This window comes from Danio rerio, chromosome 18 (genome assembly GCF_052040795.2).
Source record: "Danio rerio strain M-AB ecotype USA chromosome 18, GRCz13ab, whole genome shotgun sequence".
In the NCBI taxonomy this organism is placed as follows: domain Eukaryota; kingdom Metazoa; phylum Chordata; class Actinopteri; order Cypriniformes; family Danionidae; genus Danio; species Danio rerio.
The window spans coordinates 31,648,469-31,664,131 of record NC_141038.1 but is presented as its reverse complement, the minus strand read 5'-3'; the positions used below and the strand labels follow the sequence as shown (position 1 = coordinate 31,664,131).

The window sequence follows — 15,663 nt, the reverse complement described above, 5'->3', positions numbered from 1 at the left end:
CACAGTTGCTCCGTTAAAAAGCCGAAAAACTCTGTTAAAAGGCCATCAAAAAATGTTGTGATGCCTTTTACCCAGTATCAAAATAGAACTTTGCTCATTTCACACACAAAAATCGCCGGCGGCCCGAGACTATTTTGCAAATTCGTTAAATGGTGATGGACTTTCATTGCTTATGATTAAACTCTGGCCCCTGACCCTTTTTACGAGCGGTCAGGTGTGCAAAATTAGCAATCTGTAACATGACAAACATGACCTTTGTTGTAGAGAAAAACAGCACTCACGTTCATGTTTAGTCACATCTCCGGATTGTTTGTGTTCACGGAGTTTCTCTGTCCAGCGTTCATTGGAGCTTTAAGTCCAGATATTTGGATAAAAGTTGGTATGTTGTGCATGCCACAAACATAAAAATAATAAATGAATAAATAAATAAATAAATAAATAACTATTTAAATATTTAAATAAATAAATGATTGAATTAATGAATAAATAAATAAATAAATAAATAATGCAGTTGCGAGGGCAAAACGGGGGGGGGGGGGGGGGGTGGGGGGGCGGCAACTCTGAACTAATAAGGTGTCTCTAATGAAGGGGCCGGTAAGCATCTGTACAGAAGTCGTGTGCTGCACAAGTCTGCTTTAAAGTTTTCCAAGCATCGGCCGCTTTTACTTCCGGTAAAATGTTGTCATCGTAAGTTTAAATACTGGCTGACAGATACACACTTGAGAGGACAAGGAGGGTTGTTCCTCCCGGTGTTGTGTCTGTGTGAGCTATTCTGCTCTCGCCGCTGCCTTTTAAATAGCCAGATTTTGACTGCGACCTTCGCTTACGGCCATACCACCCTGAGCACGCCCGATCTCGTCCGATCTCGGAAGCTAAGCAGGGTCGGGCCTGGTTAGTACTTGGATGGGAGACCGCCTGGGAATACCAGGTGCTGTAAGCTTTTGGTTCTCCTTCATTTGTCAGCTAATACACTTCTTCAGCTCCCAGCTTTGCTGCTATCTATAAACTTTCAATTCCATTGCTTCCTATTCGCTTTTCTCTGGGACTTCTGTCCTATTCAGAGCAGCAAGGGAAAGCCCAGCTGTGTCATTTTTTCTTTCCTCCTCCAGGGGGCGATGGAGAGGCTTCTCCCTCTCTCTCTCTCCCCCTCCCTCTCAATAGCAGCACGCACTGAAACTGTCAAGTGCTACAAGCTCCCCAAGCTATAGCCCACGCGGGTTTACAAAGTTTTGGGGGACCCGAAGCCCTTACATACCATTTATTTACAAAAAGTACCCCCACATATTGCAAGCCAACAGTACAGTAGTTTAACCTCACTCACTGGCATGCTCAATGCCATTTTTCACGGTCTACTGATGTGCCTTCACCAAGTGCACATAGATGGATAAAATATTGAGCCTTTTCAAGTCCTACATTTTATTTGTTTTCATTTTTAAATCAATAGCATACAGGGCGTCAGACGGAGGGCCTGTTAATATCATTATATGAATAACTAATTCTTTTGATGACATCATTTACACTGAAAAAAAAAAAAAATTCCGTAAAAATGCGGTTTTCCGTATTTTGTGATTCATGTTTTTATTAATTCTCCCCCCACCCCGGTTTATTTATGCTTTTGAATTGCATTCTGGGACCTTGAACTTTCTCCCAACAACTTCTAACCTCGAAAAGTACGAAAAAGTGACTTTTATAGACATGGTTATTAGTTGAAAGTGATATATTGTCTGGGTTGTCGTTGTACACGCTACAAAAACAAGCACATGTTATTTTCCATACTTTTTTTTTCTCCCTATACGTTCTAATATTCCAAACTGCAACACCGTCTAGGTTACCTTAAACTGCAGAGTTGAATTTTAAACATCAAAAGTCGACAGAGCAGAGATCAGGGTCCCGTGATGCAATTCACAACCATAAATTAACGGGAAACACTTGTGAATCACAACATATTGTGAATTGACAGTTTGTTTGTTTTTTTCATACTTTGCACAGTTGCTCCGTTAAAAAGCCGAAAAACTCTGTTAAAAGGCCATCAAAAAATGTTGTGATGCCTTTTACCCAGTATCAAAATAGAACTTTGCTCATTTCACACACAAAAATCGCCGGCGGCCCGAGACTATTTTGCAAATTCGTTAAATGGTGATGGACTTTCATTGCTTATGATTAAACTCTGGCCCCTGACCCTTTTTACGAGCGGTCAGGTGTGCAAAATTAGCAATCTGTAACATGACAAACATGACCTTTGTTGTAGAGAAAAACAGCACTCACGTTCATGTTTAGTCACATCTCCGGATTGTTTGTGTTCACGGAGTTTCTCTGTCCAGCGTTCATTGGAGCTTTAAGTCCAGATATTTGGATAAAAGTTGGTATGTTGTGCATGCCACAAACATAAAAATAATAAATGAATAAATAAATAAATAAATAAATAAATAAATATTTAAATATTTAAATAAATAAATGATTGAATTAATGAATAAATAAATAAATAAATAAATAAATAATGCAGTTGCGAGGGCAAAACGGGGGGGGGGGGGGGGGGCGGCAACTCTGAACTAATAAGGTGTCTCTAATGAAGGGGCCGGTAAGCATCTGTACAGAAGTCGTGTGCTGCACAAGTCTGCTTTAAAGTTTTCCAAGCATCGGCCGCTTTTACTTCCGGTAAAATGTTGTCATCGTAAGTTTAAATACTGGCTGACAGATACACACTTGAGAGGACAAGGAGGGTTGTTCCTCCCGGTGTTGTGTCTGTGTGAGCTATTCTGCTCTCGCCGCTGCCTTTTAAATAGCCAGATTTTGACTGCGACCTTCGCTTACGGCCATACCACCCTGAGCACGCCCGATCTCGTCCGATCTCGGAAGCTAAGCAGGGTCGGGCCTGGTTAGTACTTGGATGGGAGACCGCCTGGGAATACCAGGTGCTGTAAGCTTTTGGTTCTCCTTCATTTGTCAGCTAATACACTTCTTCAGCTCCCAGCTTTGCTGCTATCTATAAACTTTCAATTCCATTGCTTCCTATTCGCTTTTCTCTGGGACTTCTGTCCTATTCAGAGCAGCAAGGGAAAGCCCAGCTGTGTCATTTTTTCTTTCCTCCTCCAGGGGGCGATGGAGAGGCTTCTCCCTCTCTCTCTCTCCCCCTCCCTCTCAATAGCAGCACGCACTGAAACTGTCAAGTGCTACAAGCTCCCCAAGCTATAGCCCACGCGGGTTTACAAAGTTTTGGGGGACCCGAAGCCCTTACATACCATTTATTTACAAAAAGTACCCCCGCATATTGCAAGCCAACAGTACAGTAGTTTAACCTCACTCACTGGCATGCTCAATGCCATTTTTCACGGTCTACTGATGTGCCTTCACCAAGTGCACATAGATGGATAAAATATTGAGCCTTTTCAAGTCCTACATTTTATTTGTTTTCATTTTTAAATCAATAGCATACAGGGCGTCAGACGGAGGGCCTGTTAATATCATTATATGAATAACTAATTCTTTTGATGACATCATTTACACTGAAAAAAAAAAAATTCCGTAAAAATGCGGTTTTCCGTATTTTGTGATTCATGTTTTTATTAATTCTCCCCCCACCCCGGTTTATTTATGCTTTTGAATTGCATTCTGGGACCTTGAACTTTCTCCCAACAACTTCTAACCTCGAAAAGTACGAAAAAGTGACTTTTATAGACATGGTTATTAGTTGAAAGTGATATATTGTCTGGGTTGTCGTTGTACACGCTACAAAAACAAGCACATGTTATTTTCCATACTTTTTTTTTCTCCCTATACGTTCTAATATTCCAAACTGCAACACCGTCTAGGTTACCTTAAACTGCAGAGTTGAATTTTAAACATCAAAAGTCGACAGAGCAGAGATCAGGGTCCCGTGATGCAATTCACAACCATAAATTAACGGGAAACACTTGTGAATCACAACATATTGTGAATTGACAGTTTGTTTGTTTTTTTCATACTTTGCACAGTTGCTCCGTTAAAAAGCCGAAAAACTCTGTTAAAAGGCCATCAAAAAATGTTGTGATGCCTTTTACCCAGTATCAAAATAGAACTTTGCTCATTTCACACACAAAAATCGCCGGCGGCCCGAGACTATTTTGCAAATTCGTTAAATGGTGATGGACTTTCATTGCTTATGATTAAACTCTGGCCCCTGACCCTTTTTACGAGCGGTCAGGTGTGCAAAATTAGCAATCTGTAACATGACAAACATGACCTTTGTTGTAGAGAAAAACAGCACTCACGTTCATGTTTAGTCACATCTCCGGATTGTTTGTGTTCACGGAGTTTCTCTGTCCAGCGTTCATTGGAGCTTTAAGTCCAGATATTTGGATAAAAGTTGGTATGTTGTGCATGCCACAAACATAAAAATAATAAATGAATAAATAAATAAATAAATAAATAAATATTTAAATATTTAAATAAATAAATGATTGAATTAATGAATAAATAAATAAATAAATAAATAATGCAGTTGCGAGGGCAAAACGGGGGGGGGGGGGGGGGGGGGGGGCGGCAACTCTGAACTAATAAGGTGTCTCTAATGAAGGGGCCGGTAAGCATCTGTACAGAAGTCGTGTGCTGCACAAGTCTGCTTTAAAGTTTTCCAAGCATCGGCCGCTTTTACTTCCGGTAAAATGTTGTCATCGTAAGTTTAAATACTGGCTGACAGATACACACTTGAGAGGACAAGGAGGGTTGTTCCTCCCGGTGTTGTGTCTGTGTGAGCTATTCTGCTCTCGCCGCTGCCTTTTAAATAGCCAGATTTTGACTGCGACCTTCGCTTACGGCCATACCACCCTGAGCACGCCCGATCTCGTCCGATCTCGGAAGCTAAGCAGGGTCGGGCCTGGTTAGTACTTGGATGGGAGACCGCCTGGGAATACCAGGTGCTGTAAGCTTTTGGTTCTCCTTCATTTGTCAGCTAATACACTTCTTCAGCTCCCAGCTTTGCTGCTATCTATAAACTTTCAATTCCATTGCTTCCTATTCGCTTTTCTCTGGGACTTCTGTCCTATTCAGAGCAGCAAGGGAAAGCCCAGCTGTGTCATTTTTTCTTTCCTCCTCCAGGGGGCGATGGAGAGGCTTCTCCCTCTCTCTCTCTCCCCCTCCCTCTCAATAGCAGCACGCACTGGAACTGTCAAGTGCTACAAGCTCCCCAAGCTATAGCCCACGCGGGTTTACAAAGTTTTGGGGGACCCGAAGCCCTTACATACCATTTATTTACAAAAAGTACCCCCACATATTGCAAGCCAACAGTACAGTAGTTTAACCTCACTCACTGGCATGCTCAATGCCATTTTTCACGGTCTACTGATGTGCCTTCACCAAGTGCACATAGATGGATAAAATATTGAGCCTTTTCAAGTCCTACATTTTATTTGTTTTCATTTTTAAATCAATAGCATACAGGGCGTCAGACGGAGGGCCTGTTAATATCATTATATGAATAACTAATTCTTTTGATGACATCATTTACACTGAAAAAAAAAAAATTCCGTAAAAATGCGGTTTTCCGTATTTTGTGATTCATGTTTTTATTAATTCTCCCCCCACCCCGGTTTATTTATGCTTTTGAATTGCATTCTGGGACCTTGAACTTTCTCCCAACAACTTCTAACCTCGAAAAGTACGAAAAAGTGACTTTTATAGACATGGTTATTAGTTGAAAGTGATATATTGTCTGGGTTGTCGTTGTACACGCTACAAAAACAAGCACATGTTATTTTCCATACTTTTTTTTTCTCCCTATACGTTCTAATATTCCAAACTGCAACACCGTCTAGGTTACCTTAAACTGCAGAGTTGAATTTTAAACATCAAAAGTCGACAGAGCAGAGATCAGGGTCCCGTGATGCAATTCACAACCATAAATTAACGGGAAACACTTGTGAATCACAACATATTGTGAATTGACAGTTTGTTTGTTTTTTTCATACTTTGCACAGTTGCTCCGTTAAAAAGCCGAAAAACTCTGTTAAAAGGCCATCAAAAAATGTTGTGATGCCTTTTACCCAGTATCAAAATAGAACTTTGCTCATTTCACACACAAAAATCGCCGGCGGCCCGAGACTATTTTGCAAATTCGTTAAATGGTGATGGACTTTCATTGCTTATGATTAAACTCTGGCCCCTGACCCTTTTTACGAGCGGTCAGGTGTGCAAAATTAGCAATCTGTAACATGACAAACATGACCTTTGTTGTAGAGAAAAACAGCACTCACGTTCATGTTTAGTCACATCTCCGGATTGTTTGTGTTCACGGAGTTTCTCTGTCCAGCGTTCATTGGAGCTTTAAGTCCAGATATTTGGATAAAAGTTGGTATGTTGTGCATGCCACAAACATAAAAATAATAAATGAATAAATAAATAAATAAATAAATAAATATTTAAATATTTAAATAAATAAATGATTGAATTAATGAATAAATAAATAAATAAATAAATAATGCAGTTGCGAGGGCAAAACGGGGGGGGGGGGGGGGGGGGGCGGCAACTCTGAACTAATAAGGTGTCTCTAATGAAGGGGCCGGTAAGCATCTGTACAGAAGTCGTGTGCTGCACAAGTCTGCTTTAAAGTTTTCCAAGCATCGGCCGCTTTTACTTCCGGTAAAATGTTGTCATCGTAAGTTTAAATACTGGCTGACAGATACACACTTGAGAGGACAAGGAGGGTTGTTCCTCCCGGTGTTGTGTCTGTGTGAGCTATTCTGCTCTCGCCGCTGCCTTTTAAATAGCCAGATTTTGACTGCGACCTTCGCTTACGGCCATACCACCCTGAGCACGCCCGATCTCGTCCGATCTCGGAAGCTAAGCAGGGTCGGGCCTGGTTAGTACTTGGATGGGAGACCGCCTGGGAATACCAGGTGCTGTAAGCTTTTGGTTCTCCTTCATTTGTCAGCTAATACACTTCTTCAGCTCCCAGCTTTGCTGCTATCTATAAACTTTCAATTCCATTGCTTCCTATTCGCTTTTCTCTGGGACTTCTGTCCTATTCAGAGCAGCAAGGGAAAGCCCAGCTGTGTCATTTTTTCTTTCCTCCTCCAGGGGGCGATGGAGAGGCTTCTCCCTCTCTCTCTCTCCCCCTCCCTCTCAATAGCAGCACGCACTGAAACTGTCAAGTGCTACAAGCTCCCCAAGCTATAGCCCACGCGGGTTTACAAAGTTTTGGGGGACCCGAAGCCCTTACATACCATTTATTTACAAAAAGTACCCCCGCATATTGCAAGCCAACAGTACAGTAGTTTAACCTCACTCACTGGCATGCTCAATGCCATTTTTCACGGTCTACTGATGTGCCTTCACCAAGTGCACATAGATGGATAAAATATTGAGCCTTTTCAAGTCCTACATTTTATTTGTTTTCATTTTTAAATCAATAGCATACAGGGCGTCAGACGGAGGGCCTGTTAATATCATTATATGAATAACTAATTCTTTTGATGACATCATTTACACTGAAAAAAAAAAAAAAATTCCGTAAAAATGCGGTTTTCCGTATTTTGTGATTCATGTTTTTATTAATTCTCCCCCCACCCCGGTTTATTTATGCTTTTGAATTGCATTCTGGGACCTTGAACTTTCTCCCAACAACTTCTAACCTCGAAAAGTACGAAAAAGTGACTTTTATAGACATGGTTATTAGTTGAAAGTGATATATTGTCTGGGTTGTCGTTGTACACGCTACAAAAACAAGCACATGTTATTTTCCATACTTTTTTTTTCTCCCTATACGTTCTAATATTCCAAACTGCAACACCGTCTAGGTTACCTTAAACTGCAGAGTTGAATTTTAAACATCAAAAGTCGACAGAGCAGAGATCAGGGTCCCGTGATGCAATTCACAACCATAAATTAACGGGAAACACTTGTGAATCACAACATATTGTGAATTGACAGTTTGTTTGTTTTTTTCATACTTTGCACAGTTGCTCCGTTAAAAAGCCGAAAAACTCTGTTAAAAGGCCATCAAAAAATGTTGTGATGCCTTTTACCCAGTATCAAAATAGAACTTTGCTCATTTCACACACAAAAATCGCCGGCGGCCCGAGACTATTTTGCAAATTCGTTAAATGGTGATGGACTTTCATTGCTTATGATTAAACTCTGGCCCCTGACCCTTTTTACGAGCGGTCAGGTGTGCAAAATTAGCAATCTGTAACATGACAAACATGACCTTTGTTGTAGAGAAAAACAGCACTCACGTTCATGTTTAGTCACATCTCCGGATTGTTTGTGTTCACGGAGTTTCTCTGTCCAGCGTTCATTGGAGCTTTAAGTCCAGATATTTGGATAAAAGTTGGTATGTTGTGCATGCCACAAACATAAAAATAATAAATGAATAAATAAATAAATAAATAAATAAATATTTAAATATTTAAATAAATAAATGATTGAATTAATGAATAAATAAATAAATAAATAATGCAGTTGCGAGGGCAAAACGGGGGGGGGGGGGGGGGGCGGCAACTCTGAACTAATAAGGTGTCTCTAATGAAGGGGCCGGTAAGCATCTGTACAGAAGTCGTGTGCTGCACAAGTCTGCTTTAAAGTTTTCCAAGCATCGGCCGCTTTTACTTCCGGTAAAATGTTGTCATCGTAAGTTTAAATACTGGCTGACAGATACACACTTGAGAGGACAAGGAGGGTTGTTCCTCCCGGTGTTGTGTCTGTGTGAGCTATTCTGCTCTCGCCGCTGCCTTTTAAATAGCCAGATTTTGACTGCGACCTTCGCTTACGGCCATACCACCCTGAGCACGCCCGATCTCGTCCGATCTCGGAAGCTAAGCAGGGTCGGGCCTGGTTAGTACTTGGATGGGAGACCGCCTGGGAATACCAGGTGCTGTAAGCTTTTGGTTCTCCTTCATTTGTCAGCTAATACACTTCTTCAGCTCCCAGCTTTGCTGCTATCTATAAACTTTCAATTCCATTGCTTCCTATTCGCTTTTCTCTGGGACTTCTGTCCTATTCAGAGCAGCAAGGGAAAGCCCAGCTGTGTCATTTTTTCTTTCCTCCTCCAGGGGGCGATGGAGAGGCTTCTCCCTCTCTCTCTCTCCCCCTCCCTCTCAATAGCAGCACGCACTGGAACTGTCAAGTGCTACAAGCTCCCCAAGCTATAGCCCACGCGGGTTTACAAAGTTTTGGGGGACCCGAAGCCCTTACATACCATTTATTTACAAAAAGTACCCCCACATATTGCAAGCCAACAGTACAGTAGTTTAACCTCACTCACTGGCATGCTCAATGCCATTTTTCACGGTCTACTGATGTGCCTTCACCAAGTGCACATAGATGGATAAAATATTGAGCCTTTTCAAGTCCTACATTTTATTTGTTTTCATTTTTAAATCAATAGCATACAGGGCGTCAGACGGAGGGCCTGTTAATATCATTATATGAATAACTAATTCTTTTGATGACATCATTTACACTGAAAAAAAAAAAATTCCGTAAAAATGCGGTTTTCCGTATTTTGTGATTCATGTTTTTATTAATTCTCCCCCCACCCCGGTTTATTTATGCTTTTGAATTGCATTCTGGGACCTTGAACTTTCTCCCAACAACTTCTAACCTCGAAAAGTACGAAAAAGTGACTTTTATAGACATGGTTATTAGTTGAAAGTGATATATTGTCTGGGTTGTCGTTGTACACGCTACAAAAACAAGCACATGTTATTTTCCATACTTTTTTTTTCTCCCTATACGTTCTAATATTCCAAACTGCAACACCGTCTAGGTTACCTTAAACTGCAGAGTTGAATTTTAAACATCAAAAGTCGACAGAGCAGAGATCAGGGTCCCGTGATGCAATTCACAACCATAAATTAACGGGAAACACTTGTGAATCACAACATATTGTGAATTGACAGTTTGTTTGTTTTTTTCATACTTTGCACAGTTGCTCCGTTAAAAAGCCGAAAAACTCTGTTAAAAGGCCATCAAAAAATGTTGTGATGCCTTTTACCCAGTATCAAAATAGAACTTTGCTCATTTCACACACAAAAATCGCCGGCGGCCCGAGACTATTTTGCAAATTCGTTAAATGGTGATGGACTTTCATTGCTTATGATTAAACTCTGGCCCCTGACCCTTTTTACGAGCGGTCAGGTGTGCAAAATTAGCAATCTGTAACATGACAAACATGACCTTTGTTGTAGAGAAAAACAGCACTCACGTTCATGTTTAGTCACATCTCCGGATTGTTTGTGTTCACGGAGTTTCTCTGTCCAGCGTTCATTGGAGCTTTAAGTCCAGATATTTGGATAAAAGTTGGTATGTTGTGCATGCCACAAACATAAAAATAATAAATGAATAAATAAATAAATAAATAAATAAATATTTAAATATTTAAATAAATAAATGATTGAATTAATGAATAAATAAATAAATAAATAAATAATGCAGTTGCGAGGGCAAAACGGGGGGGGGGGGGGGGTGGGGGGGCGGCAACTCTGAACTAATAAGGTGTCTCTAATGAAGGGGCCGGTAAGCATCTGTACAGAAGTCGTGTGCTGCACAAGTCTGCTTTAAAGTTTTCCAAGCATCGGCCGCTTTTACTTCCGGTAAAATGTTGTCATCGTAAGTTTAAATACTGGCTGACAGATACACACTTGAGAGGACAAGGAGGGTTGTTCCTCCCGGTGTTGTGTCTGTGTGAGCTATTCTGCTCTCGCCGCTGCCTTTTAAATAGCCAGATTTTGACTGCGACCTTCGCTTACGGCCATACCACCCTGAGCACGCCCGATCTCGTCCGATCTCGGAAGCTAAGCAGGGTCGGGCCTGGTTAGTACTTGGATGGGAGACCGCCTGGGAATACCAGGTGCTGTAAGCTTTTGGTTCTCCTTCATTTGTCAGCTAATACACTTCTTCAGCTCCCAGCTTTGCTGCTATCTATAAACTTTCAATTCCATTGCTTCCTATTCGCTTTTCTCTGGGACTTCTGTCCTATTCAGAGCAGCAAGGGAAAGCCCAGCTGTGTCATTTTTTCTTTCCTCCTCCAGGGGGCGATGGAGAGGCTTCTCCCTCTCTCTCTCTCCCCCTCCCTCTCAATAGCAGCACGCACTGAAACTGTCAAGTGCTACAAGCTCCCCAAGCTATAGCCCACGCGGGTTTACAAAGTTTTGGGGGACCCGAAGCCCTTACATACCATTTATTTACAAAAAGTACCCCCACATATTGCAAGCCAACAGTACAGTAGTTTAACCTCACTCACTGGCATGCTCAATGCCATTTTTCACGGTCTACTGATGTGCCTTCACCAAGTGCACATAGATGGATAAAATATTGAGCCTTTTCAAGTCCTACATTTTATTTGTTTTCATTTTTAAATCAATAGCATACAGGGCGTCAGACGGAGGGCCTGTTAATATCATTATATGAATAACTAATTCTTTTGATGACATCATTTACACTGAAAAAAAAAAAAATTCCGTAAAAATGCGGTTTTCCGTATTTTGTGATTCATGTTTTTATTAATTCTCCCCCCACCCCGGTTTATTTATGCTTTTGAATTGCATTCTGGGACCTTGAACTTTCTCCCAACAACTTCTAACCTCGAAAAGTACGAAAAAGTGACTTTTATAGACATGGTTATTAGTTGAAAGTGATATATTGTCTGGGTTGTCGTTGTACACGCTACAAAAACAAGCACATGTTATTTTCCATACTTTTTTTTTCTCCCTATACGTTCTAATATTCCAAACTGCAACACCGTCTAGGTTACCTTAAACTGCAGAGTTGAATTTTAAACATCAAAAGTCGACAGAGCAGAGATCAGGGTCCCGTGATGCAATTCACAACCATAAATTAACGGGAAACACTTGTGAATCACAACATATTGTGAATTGACAGTTTGTTTGTTTTTTTCATACTTTGCACAGTTGCTCCGTTAAAAAGCCGAAAAACTCTGTTAAAAGGCCATCAAAAAATGTTGTGATGCCTTTTACCCAGTATCAAAATAGAACTTTGCTCATTTCACACACAAAAATCGCCGGCGGCCCGAGACTATTTTGCAAATTCGTTAAATGGTGATGGACTTTCATTGCTTATGATTAAACTCTGGCCCCTGACCCTTTTTACGAGCGGTCAGGTGTGCAAAATTAGCAATCTGTAACATGACAAACATGACCTTTGTTGTAGAGAAAAACAGCACTCACGTTCATGTTTAGTCACATCTCCGGATTGTTTGTGTTCACGGAGTTTCTCTGTCCAGCGTTCATTGGAGCTTTAAGTCCAGATATTTGGATAAAAGTTGGTATGTTGTGCATGCCACAAACATAAAAATAATAAATGAATAAATAAATAAATAAATAAATAAATATTTAAATATTTAAATAAATAAATGATTGAATTAATGAATAAATAAATAAATAAATAATGCAGTTGCGAGGGCAAAACGGGGGGGGGGGGGGGGGGGGGGCGGCAACTCTGAACTAATAAGGTGTCTCTAATGAAGGGGCCGGTAAGCATCTGTACAGAAGTCGTGTGCTGCACAAGTCTGCTTTAAAGTTTTCCAAGCATCGGCCGCTTTTACTTCCGGTAAAATGTTGTCATCGTAAGTTTAAATACTGGCTGACAGATACACACTTGAGAGGACAAGGAGGGTTGTTCCTCCCGGTGTTGTGTCTGTGTGAGCTATTCTGCTCTCGCCGCTGCCTTTTAAATAGCCAGATTTTGACTGCGACCTTCGCTTACGGCCATACCACCCTGAGCACGCCCGATCTCGTCCGATCTCGGAAGCTAAGCAGGGTCGGGCCTGGTTAGTACTTGGATGGGAGACCGCCTGGGAATACCAGGTGCTGTAAGCTTTTGGTTCTCCTTCATTTGTCAGCTAATACACTTCTTCAGCTCCCAGCTTTGCTGCTATCTATAAACTTTCAATTCCATTGCTTCCTATTCGCTTTTCTCTGGGACTTCTGTCCTATTCAGAGCAGCAAGGGAAAGCCCAGCTGTGTCATTTTTTCTTTCCTCCTCCAGGGGGCGATGGAGAGGCTTCTCCCTCTCTCTCTCTCCCCCTCCCTCTCAATAGCAGCACGCACTGGAACTGTCAAGTGCTACAAGCTCCCCAAGCTATAGCCCACGCGGGTTTACAAAGTTTTGGGGGACCCGAAGCCCTTACATACCATTTATTTACAAAAAGTACCCCCACATATTGCAAGCCAACAGTACAGTAGTTTAACCTCACTCACTGGCATGCTCAATGCCATTTTTCACGGTCTACTGATGTGCCTTCACCAAGTGCACATAGATGGATAAAATATTGAGCCTTTTCAAGTCCTACATTTTATTTGTTTTCATTTTTAAATCAATAGCATACAGGGCGTCAGACGGAGGGCCTGTTAATATCATTATATGAATAACTAATTCTTTTGATGACATCATTTACACTGAAAAAAAAAAAATTCCGTAAAAATGCGGTTTTCCGTATTTTGTGATTCATGTTTTTATTAATTCTCCCCCCACCCCGGTTTATTTATGCTTTTGAATTGCATTCTGGGACCTTGAACTTTCTCCCAACAACTTCTAACCTCGAAAAGTACGAAAAAGTGACTTTTATAGACATGGTTATTAGTTGAAAGTGATATATTGTCTGGGTTGTCGTTGTACACGCTACAAAAACAAGCACATGTTATTTTCCATACTTTTTTTTTCTCCCTATACGTTCTAATATTCCAAACTGCAACACCGTCTAGGTTACCTTAAACTGCAGAGTTGAATTTTAAACATCAAAAGTCGACAGAGCAGAGATCAGGGTCCCGTGATGCAATTCACAACCATAAATTAACGGGAAACACTTGTGAATCACAACATATTGTGAATTGACAGTTTGTTTGTTTTTTTCATACTTTGCACAGTTGCTCCGTTAAAAAGCCGAAAAACTCTGTTAAAAGGCCATCAAAAAATGTTGTGATGCCTTTTACCCAGTATCAAAATAGAACTTTGCTCATTTCACACACAAAAATCGCCGGCGGCCCGAGACTATTTTGCAAATTCGTTAAATGGTGATGGACTTTCATTGCTTATGATTAAACTCTGGCCCCTGACCCTTTTTACGAGCGGTCAGGTGTGCAAAATTAGCAATCTGTAACATGACAAACATGACCTTTGTTGTAGAGAAAAACAGCACTCACGTTCATGTTTAGTCACATCTCCGGATTGTTTGTGTTCACGGAGTTTCTCTGTCCAGCGTTCATTGGAGCTTTAAGTCCAGATATTTGGATAAAAGTTGGTATGTTGTGCATGCCACAAACATAAAAATAATAAATGAATAAATAAATAAATAAATAAATAAATATTTAAATATTTAAATAAATAAATGATTGAATTAATGAATAAATAAATAAATAAATAAATAATGCAGTTGCGAGGGCAAAACGGGGGGGGGGGGGGTGGGGGGGCGGCAACTCTGAACTAATAAGGTGTCTCTAATGAAGGGGCCGGTAAGCATCTGTACAGAAGTCGTGTGCTGCACAAGTCTGCTTTAAAGTTTTCCAAGCATCGGCCGCTTTTACTTCCGGTAAAATGTTGTCATCGTAAGTTTAAATACTGGCTGACAGATACACACTTGAGAGGACAAGGAGGGTTGTTCCTCCCGGTGTTGTGTCTGTGTGAGCTATTCTGCTCTCGCCGCTGCCTTTTAAATAGCCAGATTTTGACTGCGACCTTCGCTTACGGCCATACCACCCTGAGCACGCCCGATCTCGTCCGATCTCGGAAGCTAAGCAGGGTCGGGCCTGGTTAGTACTTGGATGGGAGACCGCCTGGGAATACCAGGTGCTGTAAGCTTTTGGTTCTCCTTCATTTGTCAGCTAATACACTTCTTCAGCTCCCAGCTTTGCTGCTATCTATAAACTTTCAATTCCATTGCTTCCTATTCGCTTTTCTCTGGGACTTCTGTCCTATTCAGAGCAGCAAGGGAAAGCCCAGCTGTGTCATTTTTTCTTTCCTCCTCCAGGGGGCGATGGAGAGGCTTCTCCCTCTCTCTCTCTCCCCCTCCCTCTCAATAGCAGCACGCACTGAAACTGTCAAGTGCTACAAGCTCCCCAAGCTATAGCCCACGCGGGTTTACAAAGTTTTGGGGGACCCGAAGCCCTTACATACCATTTATTTACAAAAAGTACCCCCACATATTGCAAGCCAACAGTACAGTAGTTTAACCTCACTCACTGGCATGCTCAATGCCATTTTTCACGGTCTACTGATGTGCCTTCACCAAGTGCACATAGATGGATAAAATATTGAGCCTTTTCAAGTCCTACATTTTATTTGTTTTCATTTTTAAATCAATAGCATACAGGGCGTCAGACGGAGGGCCTGTTAATATCATTATATGAATAACTAATTCTTTTGATGACATCATTTACACTGAAAAAAAAAAAAAAATTCCGTAAAAATGCGGTTTTCCGTATTTTGTGATTCATGTTTTTATTAATTCTCCCCCCACCCCGGTTTATTTATGCTTTTGAATTGCATTCTGGGACCTTGAACTTTCTCCCAACAACTTCTAACCTCGAAAAGTACGAAAAAGTGACTTTTATAGACATGGTTATTAGTTGAAAGTGATATATTGTCTGGGTTGTCGTTGTACACGCTACAAAAACAAGCACATGTTATTTTCCATACTTTTTTTTTCTCCCTATACGTTCTAATATTCCAAACTGC

General features: G+C 41.0%; 8 non-coding genes across 8 annotated transcripts; all 8 read left to right on the top strand.

Moving 5' to 3' along the window:
• Window positions 1-821: 821 nt before the first annotated feature.
• LOC141378874 (5S ribosomal RNA) lies at window positions 822-940 on the top strand. The gene has a single exon (XR_015515545.1). It is a non-coding gene; the product is annotated as a 5S ribosomal RNA (ribosomal RNA).
• A 1,865-nt stretch (window positions 941-2,805) lies between these two features.
• LOC141378873 (5S ribosomal RNA) lies at window positions 2,806-2,924 on the top strand. The gene has a single exon (XR_015515544.1). It is a non-coding gene; the product is annotated as a 5S ribosomal RNA (ribosomal RNA).
• A 1,861-nt stretch (window positions 2,925-4,785) lies between these two features.
• Window positions 4,786-4,904, top strand: LOC141378872 (5S ribosomal RNA). Its single transcript, XR_015515543.1, has one exon. It is a non-coding gene; the product is annotated as a 5S ribosomal RNA (ribosomal RNA).
• Window positions 4,905-6,762: 1,858 nt separating this feature from the next.
• On the top strand, window positions 6,763-6,881 carry LOC141378871 (5S ribosomal RNA). The gene has a single exon (XR_015515542.1). It is a non-coding gene; the product is annotated as a 5S ribosomal RNA (ribosomal RNA).
• Window positions 6,882-8,735: 1,854 nt separating this feature from the next.
• On the top strand, window positions 8,736-8,854 carry LOC141378869 (5S ribosomal RNA). Its single transcript, XR_015515540.1, has one exon. It is a non-coding gene; the product is annotated as a 5S ribosomal RNA (ribosomal RNA).
• A 1,861-nt stretch (window positions 8,855-10,715) lies between these two features.
• On the top strand, window positions 10,716-10,834 carry LOC141378868 (5S ribosomal RNA). The gene has a single exon (XR_015515539.1). It is a non-coding gene; the product is annotated as a 5S ribosomal RNA (ribosomal RNA).
• Window positions 10,835-12,690: 1,856 nt separating this feature from the next.
• Window positions 12,691-12,809, top strand: LOC141378867 (5S ribosomal RNA). Its single transcript, XR_015515538.1, has one exon. It is a non-coding gene; the product is annotated as a 5S ribosomal RNA (ribosomal RNA).
• A 1,859-nt stretch (window positions 12,810-14,668) lies between these two features.
• LOC141378866 (5S ribosomal RNA) lies at window positions 14,669-14,787 on the top strand. The gene has a single exon (XR_015515537.1). It is a non-coding gene; the product is annotated as a 5S ribosomal RNA (ribosomal RNA).
• Window positions 14,788-15,663: the final 876 nt, after the last annotated feature.